The sequence below is a fragment of the Carcharodon carcharias genome, chromosome 21, assembly GCF_017639515.1.
Source record: "Carcharodon carcharias isolate sCarCar2 chromosome 21, sCarCar2.pri, whole genome shotgun sequence".
Taxonomy (NCBI): domain Eukaryota; kingdom Metazoa; phylum Chordata; class Chondrichthyes; order Lamniformes; family Lamnidae; genus Carcharodon; species Carcharodon carcharias.
The window spans coordinates 56178258-56200085 of record NC_054487.1 but is presented as its reverse complement, the minus strand read 5'-3'; the positions used below and the strand labels follow the sequence as shown (position 1 = coordinate 56200085).

Genomic DNA, 21828 nt, shown 5'->3' with positions numbered 1-21828 from the left:
TAATGATAGGCTTGTCCACTATAAAACTATATTATTCTTCTTGTATATGATGGAAACATTACCACAGTGGTGTGCTTTCTGGAGTTTTAATTGCCGGGCAGTATTAATAAAAGCTAACTGTTACACATTCCATTATGTATGTTACGAGGCTATGCCCCTTTATTTTGGAAAATATGATTTTTCAAACTTAAAACTGACTGGAAATTTTGTAATTTGAACAGAGACAGAGCAAGTGGCTGAGAAATGCAAGGCTGCATTCCAAGGTGAAGGCAAGAAACCAACAAATCACCCTCAGTGGACTGTGAAGAGAGAGACATTTCCTAAAAGCCAGATACCCATCAAAACTCGTAACTGTCTATGGAAGATACATTAAAATGCAAAGAATTAGCTACTGAAAGAATGGCTGCCATAGACAGACACACACAAAACCTCTTGGAAATACACAAGGGGTGAAGTAAGGTTTCAAGATAAGGCTGCCAGCCACTAGAGAGAGATTGCGAGTGACACAGGCATTGTCAAGAAAGTCTTCAGCAGAGGAAACAAGCTGAGGGTTGTTCCCTCTCCCTCTTTCTCTTTTGGAATAAGTGTGTCACCTGGTTCAAGAAGCTCACTCTGTCAGAAACCCAGAAACCTACCAAGGAATTGAGATCTTATATAATTGCAAATCTTCTACATCTGACCACATCTGAGAAACCAGGTAAGCCAAACTGGTTGAAGCATTTTAAAATCTACACCTCAAATACAGTCAAAGGACACTTAACTGAAGATTATTTTACCTTTTGCTTTATTGGACTCCCCTTATTTCTGATGTGTGCATGTGTGTGTGTGTGCGTGTGTATGTCAGGATGACTGCATGAGGGCCGAATGTTTGACTTTGTGTTTTAATTTTTTTCTTGGGTTTAGTGATTACTAAATTTCTCTTTCTTTGACTCAAGAAAACCTCACTTGATTGGCTCCTTATTGTTCACAGCTTAAATACGTAAATACATTCTGATTTGGAAAAGGCATATCCTCGTGAAAAGGAACTTAAAGCTTTGTAGTGACCAACCGAGGAGGTTGAATAAAGGGGAACCAGTTCACCCCTTCTCACCTGGTCAGAAGAGTTACTAAGAATTATAACAAAAGCGGCCCTCCAGCCACAGTGCTAGTGAAGGGGGGAAAAAGACATCATTAGGAGCTTAAAAAACAGTGAAATATTTTGGAAATGCAGTCACTTATAAAGTAGTCAATCTGTAAATAGCAAGGTTGCACTTTTGACAATGAGGTACCTGACCAGATAATTTACCTTTTAGTAGTGTCAGTAACTGTTGTCCAGGTCACCAGAGCACAGCCTTGTTTTTCTTTAAACAATGTACTGAACTTCTGTGTTCTGCTCTGAAAATATGTTGTAAATTTTATTTGTTTCTTTTGAGGAACATCGCTACATTGCTGGTGGAGGGAAACTTAAATATTAACAACATGAAGTCCATCAAGTCTCTATTGGCAGTTCATCAAAATAAAATAAGCTGTAGTAAAAGTGTTGGTTCCATGTCTCATTTAGAATGACAGTTTGGTATGATAGTAACTACAGTGCAAGTCATAGGAACATTAGAACTGTAAAATTACACAATTAAAGGTATTCATCCAGTTAGTAGAGAAGGTAGTAATTTTCAAATTAATGGGGCAGTATCTCTGTTAAAATATGAGGGAGTGGGATTTCAGGTGAATACATTAAGGCCAGGATTTTTCAGTCAGCATGTGGGGTCAGGCCCGACACGCCAGTGGGTAAAATGATGTGCGGTGATGTTGGGCATGCGTCCTGACATCATTGCGCTGTCTTGCGATGTTTCATTCGGCAGGCGCACACTGGAATGGCTGCGCGCCTGCTGATAATTACAAGGCTTAATAAGGCCATTAAGGAACTAATCAATTTCAAATTTATGCTGCCCATCCAACCTAACGGTGTGTCACATGAGAGGACATGTTTCTTTAAGTCTTTATTCTATTTATTTATTTCAAAAGCGCTTCAATCTCCCTGGAGGCAGCTCCGTGCATATTACGTATTACATGTATTTCGCTGGGCGGGCCTTAATTGGCCTGCCCGCATAAAATGGCGATGCGGAGTTGATCGCGGGCAGTGGTTGGCTCTGCGACCGCCCCCACCCCCGCTTGCTTCCACTGAGCACGTCCGACGTGGAAAAATTCAGGCCTCAGTGTCCACCCAATTATATGACATGGAATAATTTAACGAACAGGGCTGGACACTTCCTCTAGAAACTTTGCACTTTTTGATTGATCTCCATCCACTCCACTTGCTTTTCTTTTTGCCAGATTGCTTAAGCTGTTCCCTTTGGAAACACATTTGATCGAATCTCTTACTGTCTGCTTCAAAGCCCTTCTCTGGTGCCTTATTCTACCAATCAAAGATAAGCTACGAGGGTGATCTATTTTCTTTTTTAAATGGAGTGAAGATTTGTTAGAATAGCAGCTTTATTAAAAATTCTAACTATGTATATTAACACATCATAATGGTTTCCTGAGTTACTTCCCTCAATTTTGACAGGATACTCCTTTGTTCCTTGCAATGCTATAACATGGAGCATAGTCTCCAAACGGCACCAAGCAGAGACCAGAACCTCCAATTGCTGTTACTAAATCCTGTTACTTGTATGAATATCTGCCAGGTTATTCCTTGCTCTGTGATTCCATTCTCCCATCTCTTCACAGCCTATTTAGTACAGTAACCATTTATGGGCAGTTCTGTAAATGTGCGTCTTTAGATATTTTCAAAAAATAGCTTTGGTTTATTTTTAAACTTGCAGTGTTTTGTTAGTTATATTACTATGAGATTTGCAATGTTCCAATGAATTGGCAAAGAAACTGCATAACAATGTTGAAAAAATGGTTGTATATTTAAAAGAATGCAGTGAAATAAAAACACTGTTCCTGTAGGAACCAATAATGTCCATAAAACTCCACTATTTAAATATTAACACATAGAGTTGTACATAATCATGCTTAAGTATGTGAAAAATAGACCTTGAGGTTTTAAGACTGTAACTGGAATTAATAACAGTTATCAAATATTCAAACATTTCTATATGTTTGCTTACATTAAGAAGATATGTTTATCAATATAACTAAATACCCTCCATCATTCTGTAAGAGGCAAGTGGGATAAGCAGCCTCTCAAATTTCCCTTTTCTCCAGGAAATATTTCATTACTGTTTAGCAACCCTCGAAATAAACAAATTAAATTAATATCAAATTTGTAAAAAAGGGTATGAGGGGACATATTTCTGGTAACCTGGACAACGGTCACTGACACTGCCAGAAGGCAAATTATTTGGTCAAGTTTCTTGTTGTAAGTGGGACCTTGCTATATCCAAATTGGCTAGCTTTTAAGCAACTGCATTTCCAAAGTATTTCATTGGTTGTGAAATTTCTTGGGACATCCTAAAAATGTGAAAGGTTCTATATAATTGCCATTGTTTTTCCTTCTTTCACTAGCACTATGTGCTGACAAGCCACTTTCAATATAATCCTTAATAACATAATGGGATATGCAACAGTCAACTTTTATCAATTGTTAGAATCATATCTTTTTAAACTTGATTTTAATTTTTAAAATATGGAAAGACATTGCATTATTTGGACATTAGAGGTTGCCTGAGAGTTTTTTAAAAAGGGCCATAAGTTCACCTTGGAATTGTCAACAAGCAGGCCTCTTCCAAGCAATCAGCTGAACTATATGGTACTTAGGAAGGAGTTGTTTGTTTGTTTTGAACTGCAAAGGTCTTTAATTAATGAAAAGCTGGAAGAACAAAAAGGCAATCACATGGCAGAGGCAAACCTTAAGTTTGAACCTGTGCTTTTGTTTTCAGTCTTGTTGGGGAAAGACTGAGGACAGAAGGTTACCCTGACTAGCTTGCTCTCTCGCTCTGCTTTGTGAAACCGTGGGTGGTTCTTGACCTGTAGCCAGCTAATCCTCATCTGAAGGTAGTTTGCATAATTCTGGACTTGCTAGCTGAGACAGGAAGAATTGGTCAGCTATACCCTCCAATATGCTGAAGCATTGCTGGTGAGCTTACCAACATCTACTGGGCCCAGCGGCATTTCTTCACCCAAGGGAGCTTCCGACTGACAGCATCGAACCTCTTTGAACTTAAACTTTCTTAGAAAGGAAAAGAAAATTAATTTCCATCCACCCGACTCTGCAGAGACTATCTATGTGTTTTTGTTTGTTTGTGTACGTGCTGGGGAAGTTTAAAAGGGTTAGTTAGTCATACTTCCGGATTTCAATTGTATGTCAGCCAATTCTTGAAATTTATTTTAAAAGAGTTTTGTTTTATAATAAACTAATCATTCTGAATTTTTTGAAAGAAGCCTGGTCAGAGTCTCTTTTCTTCTGGTTACTAGAAGTATAGGTAAACAATTGACCAGGTGAGAAAATTAAATGCTTAAATTAATGGTAGGACCTGCAGAGAAGTGGAGTTTGATCATTTGCTCACTCCTCCCATCCAGTAGTAACACAATATTGCCCAACCATTTAAAACTTCAGAAAACACACCACTGTGGAAATGTTTCCATCATATATCAGAAGAATGTTATAGTTTTATAGTGGACAAGTCCTATCATTACAAGTAATTAATAACACTAACTTTCTTTAAATAGATTGGTTGAAAGTTTTCTTACCATTAACATACTTCTTAACTGTTTTACTTAACCTCTGTGTTCTTACTGAAAGCATCTCTTACAAGTAAGAATGATAATGAAAAACAATAGCTGGCAACAATGTGCTATTTTGGAGTGCATGCGTATGGTAATGGTCACCTTATTTAAGGAAGTAAGTAAATGCACTGGAAGCAGTTCAGATAAGATTTACCAGACTAATACCTGGAATGGGCAGGTTGTCATATGAGGAAAGATTGGACAGGTAAGGCTTGTATTCACGGGAGTTTAGAAGAGTAACAGGCAACTTGATTGAAACATATCAGATCCTGAGTGATCTTGGCAGGATGGATGTGGAGAGGATATTTCCTCTCATGGGAGAAATTAGAACCAGGGGTCACTGTTTAAAAATAAGAGGTCACCTATTTAAAATGGAGATGAGGCAAATCTTTTTCAGAAGGTGGTGAGTCTTTGGAACTCTTTTCTTGAAAAGGTGGTGGAAGCAGAGTCTTTGAATATTTTTAAGGCAGATGTGGATAGATTCTTGGTTAGCAAGGGGGTGATAGCTTTCAGAGGCAGGCGGAATGCAGATTTGAGGTTACTATCAGATCAGCCATGATCTTATTAAATGGTACAGCAGGCTTGTGGGGCAAAATGGCCTACTCCTTGTTCGTATGTGGAAGGCCTGGAAACTACAAAGCTTTTCTGTTCAGTTGGGGAAGATTCCAGCTAAGTTATTATTTTTTTTTTATTCATTCATGGGATGTGGTCTTCGCTGGCTGGGCCAGCATTTATTGCCCATCCCTAGTTGCCCTTGAGAAGATGGTGCTGAGCTGCTTTCTTGAACTGCTGCAGTCCATGTGGTGTAGGTACATCCACAGTGGAACATCTAGCAGAGATGTCAGAAGTTATGCACAGCCTTGAGTAAACGGCAGAGCAGCCCATCCAAGCCATGAGTTCTGTCATAGCTCTGGCATGTGAACACACGGCTTCCTCCTTGGAAGGCTGGTGATAACCATGGGGAACCAGGTCTAGCAGAACGCTCAGTGGCTGCCAGATTTTCACTTGAACCTGCATGCTGTCACTCTGGCCATGGACTCAATACAACGTTGGCTGGGCAAGAGGAAGACAAGGCACCTCAACTCCCTCCAGTCTCAAATCTACAAACATCCCCATTCTGACCTTATGATGGAGGGAAGATCATTGTTGAAGCAACTGAAGATGGTTGGGCCTAGGACATTGCCCTGAGGAACTCCTGCAGCAAGACTGAGATAATTGGTCTCTAACAGCTACAGCCATTTTCCTTTTAGCCAGGTATGATCCCAATCAGTGGAGAGGTTCCCCCCTGATAACTCAATGTTTTCAACAAAGTTTCAAAGAAGGATTGAGAATCATTTCATGGAGAGCATACCCCTTTAAGAGCATGCAGGCCTACAACAGCTGGTGTCACCTCTCTGGTAATTATTACACACAATACTCTCCTGCAACCGGTATAACTTTCACAGCATGAACTGTCTCCCATACATCGTTCAGTCCATATGTTCCATCTAGTGCTGAAGCCCAGAACCCAAACTCATGCCTGCATACCTCTCCACTCACACATTTACATTGTTTGATGCCACCATGAGTGCCGCCTTGCAGTGACTACATCATGCCGCTTACCCTTGCAGAGTGCACAAAGTAATTGACCTTATGTGGCACTGGACCCAGTTTCGCTTGCGGACGCATGGTTGAAAACCTCCACTGCAATCTCCATTCAGGGCGCCTTGGTCAGGTGGGAGAGTCTCCTGATGCCATTGCTGGGAAACAGGACCTTCCACTGTTCCCGGATGTCCTGGAGGAAAACCTGCAGGGAAGTATCGCTTAACCATGGGGCAGCGTATTCTCTGCACTGAGACCTTACCCAAAACCTGCAGGTGGTTGCAGCAGCAGTTACAGTTCTCCAGGGGAGTCGGATTGGCAGTTTGCAGGAGCAGTTTTAATTTCAAAGCCTCCACTCACACAGCCAGACTGGTGTTCCTGGATTGTAGGGAGGGTATGCCTGGGTGCCGTTTAAATATGGTGCCTAAACCTCCGACCCCAGCATGGGCTAACGGCGATGTCATTGACCTCCTGCCTGCCCTTGTCACACAATTGACTTGGAGCCTCCACAATGAATATTTAATTGGCTGGCCGCCACATAAACATGTGTTGCCTGCTGTCTGGCCTCCAAGCAGAAGTTCAGCACACTTCCAGTCCCAACATCAGGATATTTGATGCAACGACACAATTCCACCCAAGGTGTGGCAAATACCTCACTATCTCCACTGTGTCTATAATAGCAAATGATATAAGCCTGCAGGTTTTCATGCAAGACTCATGTGGCTGGATTTAATGTTCCTACATGGGTCTCACCTACTGATTGGCGAACCGATGGGAAGACTGCATCACTTCCATGGGGGAGGTCCTTAACTGGCCAGCATTTAGCTTTTCTTGAGCATATTTGCTGTAAAAGACACAAGGCACCAATCACACGTAAGGAATCAGGTAAACACATTGTGGGTTCGTTTATTAAGACTCGGCACATGAGAACATTTATACATTGGTATAAAGCTTGAAGGCATCACAGCTGGATGTGTGTGCTCCACTCTAAACAAAACTGAAACTAAGACTGGATCACATGACACATTTCCCTTCTAATGATGCTATGCTCATATCCCTTAAAGGCAAATTACAACATCCCCCTTTCTTTTTAAAGATACTTTTCCCCTCTTCCAAAGAAGTATAACTTTACAATACATGTGCATGTTTAGTTATCATTACTTAAGTGCATAGAACTGATGAATCTATAAGTCACTAAAACGTAAAGGTAGTTGCTGGCTAGCCAGACCTTGTAATGTAACCTTGTCTGGAGGTTTCTTTAATTGCTCACAGTGAATTGTGGGATTGTCATTCTTGGATGTTGTTCCTGATTGGATTTGGGATCTTGTCCTCAATGCAATAGAGCTGCCCAGTGGCTGAGGAGATGGAAAGGTTCTGATTTGTCCTCGGTTACACCTCACTGTTGCACCTTTGTGTGTAATGATTTCATAGGACTTTGGTTCTGAGCCAAACCTTGTCACCTCGACAGGTTGTCATATACCTTCTGTGGGATCCTGGATGTAAACTTGCTGGCCCAACTGTAAACTTGGTAATTCTGTACCTGTGTTTTTATCTTGCACATTGGTCATCTTCTTCTGTAGTTTTAAAAGCTGCTCTCTAGCTGCTGAGATAATAGAATGAGTAAGAATAGGTAAATTGGTACAGACTGGTCTGCAAACATGAGTTCTGCTGGTGATGGAATAGTTAAACTTAAAGATGTTGCTCTCAGATGTAACATTTCAATGTGTAGATTTTGCTTGGTCTGTCTACATTTGAGAATTAGGGATTTCATTGTATGAATCTTTCATTCAGGTAGCCCAATAGATCTAGGGTAATGAGGAGAAGAAGTACTTCCACTTCTCACACATATCTTGAAATGGCTTAACAATAAATAGTGGATCATTATCCGTACTGATCTCTCTAGGCACACCAAATAAACTGAAAATAGCACTTTAAAAAAATTATTTCTTGGGATGTTGGCATCGCTGGCTAAGCCAGCATTTTTATTGCCTTAATTACCCTTGAGAAGATTGTGGTGAGCTGCCTTCTTGAACCAGTTCAGTCCATGTGGTAGAGGTACACCCACAGTGCTGTTAGGGAGGAAATTGCTGGATTTTGATCCACCGATAGTGAAGGAACAGCGATATATTTCCAAGTCAGGAATGTGTGTGCCTTGGAGGGAACTTGTAGGTGGTGGTGTTCCTTTGTATCTGCTGCCATTGTCCTTCTAAGTGGTAGAGGTCATGGGTTTGGAAGATGTTGTCAAAGGAGCCTTGGTGAGTTGCTGCAGTGCATCTTGTAGATAGTACACACTTCTGCCACCATGCGTTGGTGGTGGAGAGAGTGGATGTTGGCAGTGGTGGATGGAATGCCAATCAAGTGGGCTGCTTTATTCTGGATGGTGCCCAGTTGGTACACTTAGAGTATATGAGACGATTGTGCGGGACGTATTGCGCAATTGTCAAATAACGGGGTACTTGGTAAAGTAATTGATGATGATGAAGTCAGTGCTGGACATGAAAGAGGTCAGATGCGCTTCTGCACCAAGGATGGCTGGGAACTTAATATGGAATCAATGGTGCTTTGTGCTAACTTGGCATATGCTCTTGCCATACTTCGCACTTCTTGATAATGACTTCAATGTCATTGTTCATACCCGGCCAGCAGACTGTCTCTCTTGCCAGTCTTCTCGTTTGAACTATGTCTATGTGGGAGTGACGAAGTTGTTGAAGAATACCAGGTCGCAAAGATTCTGGTATGATGACATGCCTGCCTTTAAAAATAACTCCCCTGGGAGATGCTTAGCTCGCTCTGATAGGCCAAAATGTTTACACGTGTTCTTGGACATGTTGAATTGGATTAAGCCATCCTTCAGTGATGGTTTTCCACAGTTTCTGTAGTGTTGAATTTTTTGCCATTTCTTCTTGTAGCTGCTGGCATTTGTATTGTGCAAAATGTACCAGATCAATTTGGAGAACACCTTCAAGTTCAATGTCAATAAAGTCAACTTGTAGATCTAAGGGTATATCTTCTGTTTTTGCTGGGTTAGGCAATCTGCTAAGTGATCATCAAGTTATTTGGCTTGTACCTAACCTGACAGGTTAGAATCTTTATCAAGAGATGTTGCAATCTTGGCGGTGCACTGGTCAATGATTTTTGCTAAACCATCTCCAGAGGCTTGTGGTCAATCACTACCACAAATCTTTTGCAAAATCGATAGGTATGAAAACGCATGAATCCAAACACTAAAATTAATGTTTCCTGCATGATGTTGGAGTGTTTGGGTTGCATTTTGGACAGAGATTTTGAAGCAAATTAAATCGGTTTTGCCTTTTTGTAGTGTGCATGTTCCCAGATTTTCTGTGAGGCATCTGTCTTCAGGATAGTTGTCTCCGTAGGATTGTAAAATTGCAATGTCATTGCTCCTGATAATGATGTTTCAGTGTTTCGGAGAGATATTGGTTGTCTTCATGTCACAGGAAAGGCACATCCTTTCTCAGCAATTCCCTTAGCAATGAAGAATTTTGAGTGAAATTGGAAACATATGGAGACAAGAAATGAAAGAGACCTAGAGATCTTAGAAGATCATCTTTATTTTGAGGGGTTGGCATGGCCTAAATATCCTCTAATTTACTTGTATCAGGACATGTGCCAGCACTGGAATAAATGGAACCAAAGAAATGGGTCTGATCCATGTGTTCAGACAGTTGAACACTAATCCTTCATTATGAGCTGCTATGCAGATTGTTGTCATGTTCTTCCTTTGTTCTTTCCACAACAGCTATGTCATCAGCAACACAGGTGCATCCTGGCACAATGCATATAATGCGGTCCATGTAAGCTTGAAAGAGATCCTGGCCAACAGATAGCCTGAAAGGAAGCCGTTAAAACAGTACCATCCAAATGGGGTACAAAATGTAGTAAGCTCTTGGGACTTCTGCACGAGATGTACTGACTAGTAACCATGCTTGGCATCAAGCTTTGAGAAGAATTTTGCACCAGCAAATCTCAAATTTAACTCTTCTAATGTGAGCTTTTTGTAAGGATAACATTTCAAAGCTGCGTTTAAACATCATGGATTGAGGCATACTCTCAACGATTTGTCCTTCTTTATGACACAGGTAACTGAACTACACTAATCTGTGAGCTATTGTATTTTTCCAATACTTCTGTCTTTCTCCCTTTTGTCCATTTTGACCTTCAATTTGTCTTGTATTTGGATGCTGTACTTACTTGGTGCATCAATTGGCAGACTTGCAACCTTGGCAACCATTTTGGACATCTATGTTTTCCACGAGATTGACGGTGTGAAACTTGTATTCACCACTCTTCATCCCATCATGCACATCATTGTCATTTTCTGGTTTGTTGATCACCTCATGTATATGTTCCTGATGGGATATTGGATGGTCATTCTTATTGCTTGAAGGCACCCATTATGTACGACCTGTTAGGATCAGTGCACGACTCTTTGTAGTTGCATCATCCTTTGCTCTAATGCACTGCCGCTGCCAATGGCCCTTTCTGCCACATGCCTTGCAGAATTGATGAAAAGCTGGGCATTTCTTTGGCACATGTAGAAGGCCACACCTTCCACATGTCTTGCTAGGTTTATATGTTCTAGTGAGTGCGTCAACAATTGGGGTTGTACTTAGGACCTGTAAGCTTTGTCGACCTGTGAGGATCACTTTGTACTTACGTCTATCCTTGAATAACTCTCTGGTGCTGTATGTTTTGGGCTTGTCTAGCAGATCTTTCTAGAATGCTTCCATGGGAGCGGATGTGATCGCCATCTCAACAATTCTATCTAGTAGCTATGCATCTGAAAAATCTCAGTACGTAACATACCCTTTTCTCTGCATTTGCTAGTGAAATGATCTATGGATTCTGTAGGCTGTTGTCAAAATAACATGAACTGTAGCTGATGAATACAGAAAATTTAACCTGATTCTGAACCGGTATTCAATCTAGTCCATATCTTTTGGGGATCCTTTAGCTCTTCTGCTATTAATCCTGCCATGTTCAGCCTGTGTAGACATCCATTCCCAATTGCTAGGTGAATTTTTATGGCTTGCTTGTCTGGTTCAGACACAAATGAATCAAGAAACCATAGCTCTGTATGCCATTTAAACATTTTGAATTCGGATAGTAGGTCAGCTGCATCCCAATTGGAACTGAGGAATTTTGTGAACATTCTCATTATATCCCTTTGACATTCCTTCTTCTGTAGTATCTGGGATGATTGTCACTGTAGCTGCTTTTGTGTGCTGTTCTGAAGCTCTGCCCATGATGATCGATTGCGGTGAGAATGCATCATGGAGTAATGGCTTCTTTGATTTTTAGTCAATTTATTGTTTAGCACCTCACGAAACTGCATATTAAAATTGCAACAGGGCCTGATTTTTATGATTTTTTTTTTGTTCTTTGTTTCTCTTTTGTTGGATTCTCCCTTGCTCATTATCGATCTGGCCCACACACAGGTCACTCATCTTTCCCGACTGAGCTGATCCGGTGCTGGTCCTTTCAATATGCTGTCCCATTCACTGAGCTGACAGGCTATGTGCTGCAATCTCACTACAAGGGATCAGTCTGTTTGCCAGCTTTTTATTTCAGAACTAGCTTGTGCTGTGTCTTCAAAGCTTTTCTTTGCAGTCAGCACACTGATTCTCAACAATCTCCGATGCTGTGATTCCATTGCTATTGGACCAAAACGTCAAGGGTCATCTCATCTCATGTAGCATGATCTAAGGCTGATCGCCATGTCGTTCGTACCTTTAATTAATCTTGCTGCCACCTGTCTGGCCATTGCTGATCACCATGTCATGTTCTAATAATTATATAAGTCATTGACCTTATTTGTTGTATAAGACACAGGGCACCAATCACTCATAAGGGATCAGGTAAACTCAATGTGGGTTCATTTATTAAGCTTAGGCACATGAGAACATAGGTATAAAGCTTGAAGGCAACAGAACTGTGTGTGTGTGTCCTGCTCTAAGCAAAAGTGAAATTAAGACTGGATCACAGGACACATTTCCCTTCTCACAATGTCATGCTGATATCCCTTAAAGGCATATAAAAACAGAGAATCAGAGGTAAGAGCAGGAGCTGTATTTCAGCAGCTACTCCCTTCCTGATGCTGGGTCTCTGATCAGGCACACAGTGCCTGACAGTGGAGGGACCCTTCTGCCCCTAGTAGGCTGCTGGCTTTCGGGAGGCTCGGAAAGGTCTTGCGGCTCCTATTTAATCCCTGAGCCACCACTAAATTCCTTTGGGCTTTGTGCTAATTGGTGTGAATTGACTCATTAATCAGCCTAATTTAAATGCCTCCATAAAATGACTCCATTTACTCCTCTGATATAATCATGGAAGGCTTTGCCTCCTCCAGGAGACTGATATGCAGCCTCTCCTGGGATTAAGTGGGCCAGACCACTGTGAGGGGCTGGATTATCTTCTGCCCATGGTTGTAGTTTATGAACTCCAATTAGTAAATTCACAAATTCCTTTTCATGCATTTTTCTAACAAAATGTAAGAATACCATGATATAACAGTGTTCAGTGATTATTTCAGGTACCTGCAAGTACAGTATGTCCATTTTTCATCCTGATTGTCACTGATAAAAAAAATGAAGCAGGCTTACTAAGTACGTACATGCTGGTATTTTGCTATTGTTGGACAAAACAGGAGTCCATCTTTTATTAGGTTTCTATCTCCTTCTGCTGCCAGTCTATTTGGATTTGAACTGTCAGCAGATAGGGAGGAGCTATATCTGAGGCATTAGACATCCATGAAAACTCTTAGTTAAAATTGCTGCTTTTGTTACTTGACAAAGTAATCATGCAGAGATAGGCTGATTAACTCTGAGTCTCTTTATTTGTAAATTCATGAAACCACAACCCTGTTTCCCAAAACCCACATGATAAAACTTTTCTTGAACTCCAAATAAAGTTCAGACAAGTTGTAAAATAGCAGTACAACTAAACCTCCTTTTCACAAAAAAGCTATAGTTAGTTCTGAAACAACCTTTTGGAGTTTAGATTGAGTGTTACTAGAAATAATAACAGGTATATTACCAAGTGTGGCATGATAAAATGGATCAAAAATAGGTAAAATTATTTTTTCATTGAGCAATTCTAGAAGTGCTGGTTGCTCCTTAGGAGTGTATGGAATTTCTGGGAGCAGAAGGGTTCTGCTGGGGATGCAAAGGGAAGGGTCACAAGAGGCCCAGGGTTTCAGATGAGGCGCAGGGAAGCACACCTCCTCCTATTCCCACAACAATACCAAAAAAAGGAAAATGAACTAATTTTTCTGGGCCTATTTTGGTCTCAGATTCCCTTGCTGCTCGGCTTTGCTGCTACTGATAGGTCCAACATTTGGTGGGACTGTTATAATTCTTAGTTAAAATTGTGTCAGGTTTCTAATTGTGTCTGATCCTGATTTTAATGCAGCCACAAGACCACACCTTGCCTTTGTCAGATGCCAGGGTCACTCCTGAAAAGTGCAAAGTTATAATAGTGGTGGCAGACCACATGAGGATAGCGGCTGGAAATACTCTACCACTATTGATTAGATGAGCCCTGAGGTTTACCAGAGTGTGGAATTGCAATGATCCAAGATCAAGCAGCTTTTTACTATCGAGGCAAAGAATAACCATTCAGTTGAGATCCTAGAGGACTGTTAGCAACCATGGACCAATTTTGTTTTGCCACAATGCTGTAGTCTCCCCACAAGCCTTGCCAGATAGGACTGTAGGATGGAGATTGGTGCTACAGTGTTGATGTCATATCTCCAATGTGAATGGCTCCGAGGCTCCATGCTGGGGGCACAGGATTGCTGCATTTCCCCTCATTTTTGACATGAGTTAATGCCTCAGGAGAGGAGAAGAGAGTATTAGGAAAAATTAACACTGATTGAATGAGAAAGGAAGACTACGCCACCCAACCAATTTCAAAACAGGATGCTGGAATGGCGTTGTCTAATTGCATCTTGAAGTTGGTTTTAATTAGGAATGGTATACATGCAAGAGCCTCCATGCACTAAATATCTATTTGTGTCTATGTACTACTAATTAACATACAGAATTCAGTTTTCAAATTCAAATATGCATAGCTTTATTTATTCTATTTGGGATAACCTTGTCATAAATCTTGTTTAAAAACAGATGTTTGCTATTAGAAAGCAATTACTTTATGTGGCATATTTGCATGCTTACATATCCAGAACAACATTCCAGTGACCAAGGACAAAATGCACGTTTAAGTCGTACAAATATTTTGACTGGCTGTTTTCTTGATCCGTTGAAACAAGCGCTTGCAGAAAAATGCTTCCATTTTATGAGGATTTGATTTTACCCTAGATGGTTGCCGTTAACTTGAGTCATCTTTTAAAACACAGAGCTATGGAAACAATTTCAAACATCACGGAATCTCCCCAAAATGCTTCGGTCGATCTGCCAACAAAACAATGAAAACTTAATTTTAAAGCTTCACACTTCACTACTTTAGTTACCTTTTGCTTCAAGCTATAGACAGTTACATCACTGGAATAAAATGTAATCTTTTGCAATATTATTAAAACAAATTAAAAATAACATTGTAACCATGGTAACTCCATAGTGCAGCAAACACTTTCCAAAATGCTTTGATTGCTGTTTTATTCTGTTGATCAGATACTGAACAAAGAAACTCACTCCAACTTTCCAGCCTTAGTAATCAATACTTCCCTTCTCTAATTCTCTTTTGGTTAATTTGGTGTCTGAAGTGTGGAAACATGTGAATAGCATTCTTTAAATCCACCTAGAAGGAAATCTGCAAGTTCCTGTTGCTTCATGTGGAGTTCATGCGCTCTGCAAATAAAACAGATTCCATTAATCTCAGTCCAGAAAACTTACTGGCAGCAACCAAGACCAGGGAACCCCCAACTCAGTGCTTTAGATGTAGAACAGCAATCAACAAAGCACAACAAAGTGTAGCAGTTTAGCACAAGCCAAATTGAAATCAGGCTCAAACTGTATAGTATATTATTTAAACTACACCTTGTGTACCATGCCCAGTTCTTGTAACTTAGTCACAAGGAGACCTTGGGAATTGATTGAGGTTGGAGTGGTGGAGGATTGGTACCAGGTTGGGCCAGGGTGCTAAATCTTGGAAGAAATTGTTACGGGGAAGAAAAGACTTACATTTATAGGAAACTGGCTAAATATTATTGAAAAGCAAACAGTTAACAAGGGAAAGCCCAATGGACAGCAGGGAGGGCTTTGGCTTTCTGACTTCAAGAGCTAATTTAGGTTAAAGTTGGAGCTGGTAAACCTTTCATCAGTCTTGATGGCCCATCTAATCTCAGGGGAAAAATATAATCAAAATGATATTTAAAAATTATTTGTAATATATTAAAATAAAAATGGGTATGAATTGAATTAATTCTTTCATGGCATGTGGGCGTCACTGGTAAGGTCAGCATTTGTTGCCCATCCCTAATTGCTCTTGAGAAGGTGGTGGTGAGCTGCCTTCTTGAACCGCTGCAGTCCATGTGGTGTAGGTACACCAACAGTGCTGTTAGGAAAGGAGTTCCAGGATTTTGACTCCGCAACAGTGAAGGAAGAGTGACATAGTTTCAAGAAAGGATGGAATTGGTCTGGAGGGTAACTTGCAGTTGTGGTGTTCCCATGTGTCTGCTGCCCTAGTCTTTTAGATGGTAGAGGTCGTAGATTTGGAAGGTGCTGTCAATGGAGCATTGGCAATTTGCTGCAGTGCATCTTGTATAGAGTACACATTGCTGCCAAAGTGCATTAGTGATGGGGGGAGTGAACATTTAAGTTGGGGAATGGGGTGTCAATTAAGCAGTCTGCTTTGTCCTGGATGGTGTTGAGCTTCTTGAGTGTTGTTGGAGCTGCACTCAAGTGGGCAAGTGGAGAGTATTCCATCACACCCCTGACTTGTGCTTTGTAGATGGTGGACAGGCTTTGGGGAGTCAGCAGGTAAATTACTTGCCTCAAAATTCCCAACCTCTGACCTGCATTTGTAGCCACAGTATTTATATGGTGGGTCCAGATCAGTTTCTGGTCAATGTAACCTCCAGGATGTTTATAATGGGGGATTCAGCGATGGCAATGCCACTGAATGTGAGGGAAAGATAGTTAGATTCTCTTTAAAGGAGATGGTCATTGCCTGGCACTTGTGTGGCGCATATGTTACTTGGCACTTATCAGCCCAAGCCTGTATGTTCTTGCTGCATATTTGCACAGATTGCTATGTTTACTTGACCTTCTCTCAGGCTTTGCCAGTAACTTATTTTGCTGCATGCAGACTGTGTCAAAATTGAAATAATTGTTTTCCCTCTATAAGTCACAACATCCCTTTAAATTTTTGCTGCAGCCCTTCAAGGCTTTATTGGCATGTGCAATTTCCTGCCCTCTGTTTGCCAGGACTAATATCATCCTGAAACTTGGCACAAGTAAGTGATAAGATTTTACCTTGGGAGATCCCACAAGGCTGGCCTGCCATGATATCACTGCTTTGTGCAATGCTCTGTTTCAATTAAGGGATTTTCCCAAAAACTATATTGTACTGAGAGTGTCAGTGTAAGCTTAAGCGATTTTCTTTTAAGAATCTCAAGTTGAGTATAATGGGAGTTTGACCTGAGCAATCTGTGTTTTGTTCTTGAATGATCCTTGCTGGAAACTCACCTGTCTCTATGTCTGACAGGGGTAGGAATGGGTTCAGCTGCCATTCCCTTTGCAGTCAAAGAGCCTTGCAGTCTCACTGCCAAAATAGACAAAATGCAAAGGGGCTAACTGGGTGTTTGTGGAAGTGTGACTCAGCAATGGGCCAATAATGTCAGAGGAGAGGAAAGGGAGAAAATTGGCAGAAAAAGAAGAAAATATTATTAGTTGGAAGAGAAATGATGCTCCTGTATCAACGTAGATAGAAGTTAATTTGTGCTGGTGTTAATTTATTTTCAAATTTTCCCCTTCTCCAATTAGAGAATTATGAAAGATCTAAAACATCATCAATGTCCATCATAACTGGGATGGGATAATTTGGTTCAGAAATGAATGTCCCCGCTTTGTATATCCACATTGCATGGTGTAAAATGAGTTGAAAATCAAACATAGTTTGGATATGTTGTAAACATATCTGCATCCTGGAAAAGTACAGGCCAAACATAATGATACATTCAAACAATTTGTGATTGCAAAGAAAATGGAGCCATTGGTATTGTTTCTAGAATAGCTTGGTCACGAGAGCTGAACTGAAATTGCAAGACTAAAATAAAACCATGATTTTAGCTTATAAACACCTTCATCTACTTCATCTTAACTGGATGCTGCTTAATCTTAACTGGATTTGAGTCAAGCTTCAGGTGGAACATGTCACTAATGCTACATCTGAGATAGACGTGTTTTTTTACTTTATTCTTTCAGGGTATGTGGGTGTCACTGGCAAGGCCACCATTTGTTGCCCATCCCAAATTGCCCTTGAACTGAATGGCTTGCTAAGCAAGTTAAGAGTCAGCCGCATTACTGTGAGTCTGGGTTCACATGTAGGCCAGACCAGGTAAGGATGGCAGATTTCCTTCCCTAAAGGACATTAGTTAACCAGATGGGCTCTGACAACAATTGTTGATATTTTCATGGTCACCATCACTAAACCTAGTTTTATATTCTAGATTTATTAACTGAATTCAAATTCCACCAACTGCCATGGTGGGATTTGAATCCATATCCCCAGAGAATTAGCCTGGGCCACTGGATCACTAGTCCAATAACATTACCATTACACCACTGTCTCCCCAAATGAAGGCAGGGCATGATTAATAATGGAAATTAAAATGATTCTGAAAAGGATGCAAAGCTCCATCCAACAAGGAAATTTGTTATAAGGGTCAACTTGCTCACAGTACGATTGGACTTTTATATAGCTTTGCAGCACAGAGTGAAAACTAAAATGAGAAACTCAATTTGCTCCAGGAAGAACAATTGTGTTCCTAGAGCAGCTGCAAGCTCAAAGTAAAGCCTTCACGACCTAAAGAAATAATAATCAGCTACTGGCCACGACCCCCATTGTTCTTCAAATAATATTTACCAGACCCACAGCAACTCCAGTCTTCGCCATTCTGAAGCCAGCTCCAGTTTCCTTAATGTCATGCTACGCATTGAGCTAGAGTTTCTTCAAAATTGTTGAGTGATTTCCTCTTGCTGTGAAATGGTTAACCTAATTGAAATATGTATATCCAAGAAAGTCAGCTCATATATTTAAAATTGACATGTGAAAATTTGCACTATGTGAGTGAAGCATTCATTCTTTCAAAGTTTAATGATGCTGTCAGACATACACTATGTGGGATGGGAGGGTATCAGGTGTAGTTCCTGGTTTGGAGCAGGGCACAGAGGAGGACTTAACCTATGGGTCCAAAAACTGTGGTGGGGGGGCGGGTGTGTGTGTGTGTATGTGTGTGTGTGTGTGTGTGGGGTGTGGGGGGGGGGGTGGGGGGGGGGGGGGGGTGGGTGGGGGAGGTTGGGGGGGAGTGTAATACAACCCCTATTCTTGCCACTGATTGTGGCTATGGTGTGGAATGCAAGAATGAGGGAATAAGCTGAACTTCATTTGTGGAGGCTCAGTGTTGTAATCCAAGTTTAGTATTGAGATCTGTGGGGTGGGTTAGAGCGACAATACAGAGGGTTGAGGTAGGTGGGAGAGAGGTAGAGCCATGTGCCGTCAGCATATATGTGGAAAATACTCCCATATGAGTGGATGATGTTGCTAAGAGGGACCATATGGACAGCGAAGAGGATGGGACCCTGGGTAGATTTTTAGGAGACTCAGGAGGTAACAGTTGCAGACATAGACATTTAAGAAGAAAGGATTTACAGGGAAGTATTTATAAGTTCAGGCATTGGTATGGAATTGCACCCAGCCAGAAATGAACATCGGGTGTTTAGTTACATCCCAGTGAGCAAGCACAGTCCCAGAAGGACAAATTTGCAAAGTTACCCCTAAGGGAGGAAGTCTGTACATCAGTGTAAGGTGCTTGGAAAAAACTAATCATGAAAGAACTTTAAGATTTCCATAACATTACTCAGAAAAAGGCAAATGAGTTAATCAGTGATTCCATTGTTGGCTGTACAGCCTTCCTTTGTGTAATATAACATCTGTGACTGCTCTTAAAAGGAATTAATTACTGGCAAAAAGACTTGGCCATATGATAAGGTACCTTATAAATGCAAGTGCATTCTTCTCTGCATGCTATGGCAGTGGCAGTGGCAGTGTTGTGAACAAGCTTTTGAAGATTTCCTCCAATTGCAGTAACAACACTGTAAGAAATTACCTGGGTGCTGCAGTGTAAGCTCAGTTTGCTCACATGCAAGCTCTCATGCAATGGACACCAGTGTTTAAGGATGCCCTCAATGCACCCCAGGAGAGGTCAAACATCCCCTCTGACTCCCAGGGCTTGTGTGCGACAAAAATGGAAGTTTATTTAGGAAGGGGCTGAACACAGGATCATGCACAGGTGAAATCGAGGTGTCAGAGAGAGCACACAAATGTCCTAACAACTCATCTACCTGACCCTTGAAACACCACCCTGCATGTGGCAGATCATGCATTGAACTTATCAGCCATTGCAAATCTATCGTATCGGAGTGGAAGCAAGTCATCCTTGATCTCGAGGGACTGCCTAAGAGAGTCAAATGGCCTTACAGGGTGACCTCCAACACATTACTAGGATTACCGAGGCACCACCGCAGGGGGAGTTGCGGTTGCTCCTTGAGCACAAGCCTGTTGTCCTCTCTCATGATGACAGCATTCACAACCCCATCTTTGTCACTCTGCCTGTGACCTTCAGGCAGCCAGCCCAGTCTGTTGCTGCCCTTGCTGAGATAGTGCAGCATGTAGCCGGGCCTACTAAAGTTAGAGTTTTGCGAGATCATCCTGCACCATCTGCAGTTATCCCTTGTGAAAGTCAGCAGTCTACCACAGGCTAAATTGTCTCCACTGGGGTTAGCACTCCACTGGAGCATTGGACCAGGCAAAGGCATACAAAGGACAAGCACTAGGCAATGCACAAGAGTAATTAGTTTATGTCTGCATGTTATATGGCATGGTTTGATTGATAAATTTGGTCCAGAATGTTTATTTTGTAGTGGATTGTTTTAATTACAGCTAAATGGATGCTGTGATGATTGTTAAAAATGGAAGCAAGATGTGGAACTGTGGGTGAATGGGTATTTGGGGCCAAGTTTACTGATATTATCTTTGGATGAATCGATCATGGACAGCCTGGTGAGAAAGGGGCTGTGTTTTTTGCCTCCTCCTTTCCTTTTCCTCCAGGTGCTCCTCCTCTTCTTACTCATTTCCTTCCTAATTCTCCTCTTCCCCCTCCTCCTGCTTCTGCTCCTGAGCTGTTCACGGTATAGCTGGTGGTGAGGGCTGTGTAGTTATGATGATGAAGGTGTGCAACATAAACACATCACCGTGAATGTTGAGACGCACTCTGCAGAATGCTGCAAAGCTCCTCCAGATAGTGATCCTGGCAGCAGAAGTGTTGTTTCTGCACATCACTGATCTACTCCATTACATTTTGTATGGCAGTATGTCTTTCAGTGTTTGTGTATGTGCACATGTGTGTGTGTGTGTGTGTGTGTGTGTGTGTGTGTGTGTGTGTTTAGGTTGCCCACCCGTTAAGAGCCATCTCATCAGCAGATAGCCCTGACATCCAATAGCCACTCTTTGGTTTGTCACTGTCATGGTGGCTCAAATTCAGACGGCACAGTGGACTGCTACAGATTGAAGGCATCATTATTGCCGTGAGGATATTGGGCATTGACTGGCCACACACCACTTGGATATTAAGGGAGTGAAATTCCTTTCAGTTATGGTATATCTCAAAGTTGACATGCACCTTGCATCGTGGGCATGCCTGCAACCCTTGGGAAGCCACATACTCACTCCACCTGCTGCTCTCTGGCAAGACACAATGAAATGTAGTCAGTTCTCTTGGAACACAGAGCCTCAGTATCCTCCCTTTTAGAACAATAGACAGCAAACTGTCAGGTGTTGCAAATATCTCCAGCTCTAGCCTGGAAGGAGTCAAACACCTAACCGTTCATCACCACTCTCACCTTCGCAGGCACTGGCAATGCTGTCTGTGCCCTGCTCTGAGGTTACAGTTGTGCCTGCCCAGATTGCAGTTTTCAGTAAAGCACCATGTCTGATTCAATGTTCCTTGCTGAGTTCTAGGTAGGCACAACTGTAACCTCAGAGCAGGGCAAAGACAAAGAGTCACATGAGGGGACAAGTTTTCCTTCATTCAAAAATCTTTATTTGTAAAGTTAAAAATCTTCAGTTCCCTGAGGCAGCTCTGTGCCTTCAGGGTGCTTTCACTGAGCACAGCCGTGGCAGTGCGCTGACTTCCACACTCGCCGTCCTCCCCGCCCACCCCCAGCCAGGCAGTGCTGAGCCTTTCAGTGCGTGATTCACACTGACTGGCCGTTAATTGGCCAGCCAGCATGAAATTGCAGTCAGGGCCCGATCGCAGGGGGTGGACCATTGTGTGGCCGC

The 21828-nt window shown here is 41.7% G+C and overlaps 2 long non-coding RNA genes across 3 annotated transcripts in view; one reads left to right on the top strand and one right to left on the bottom strand.

The window, feature by feature from the left end:
* The first annotated feature begins 282 nt into the window (after nucleotides 1–282).
* LOC121293274 overlaps nucleotides 283–21828 on the top strand; it is a 140413-nt gene continuing 118867 nt past the window's right edge. Inside the window, exon 1 of the long non-coding RNA XR_005946473.1 lies at nucleotides 283–697. This is a non-coding gene — a long non-coding RNA (uncharacterized LOC121293274). The remainder of the gene's footprint in view (nucleotides 698–21828) is intronic.
* The window catches only part of LOC121293275, a 45490-nt gene continuing 38019 nt past the window's right edge, over nucleotides 14358–21828 (bottom strand). Inside the window, exons 1-3 of one of the 2 annotated variants that reach the window (XR_005946474.1) lie at nucleotides 18355–18469; nucleotides 14961–15116; nucleotides 14358–14720 (exon numbers count right to left, since the gene is read on the bottom strand). This is a non-coding gene — a long non-coding RNA (uncharacterized LOC121293275). Of the gene's footprint in view, nucleotides 14721–14960; nucleotides 15117–18354; nucleotides 18470–21828 lie in introns of those variants that run through there. The other variant, XR_005946475.1, reaches the window with a different exon arrangement.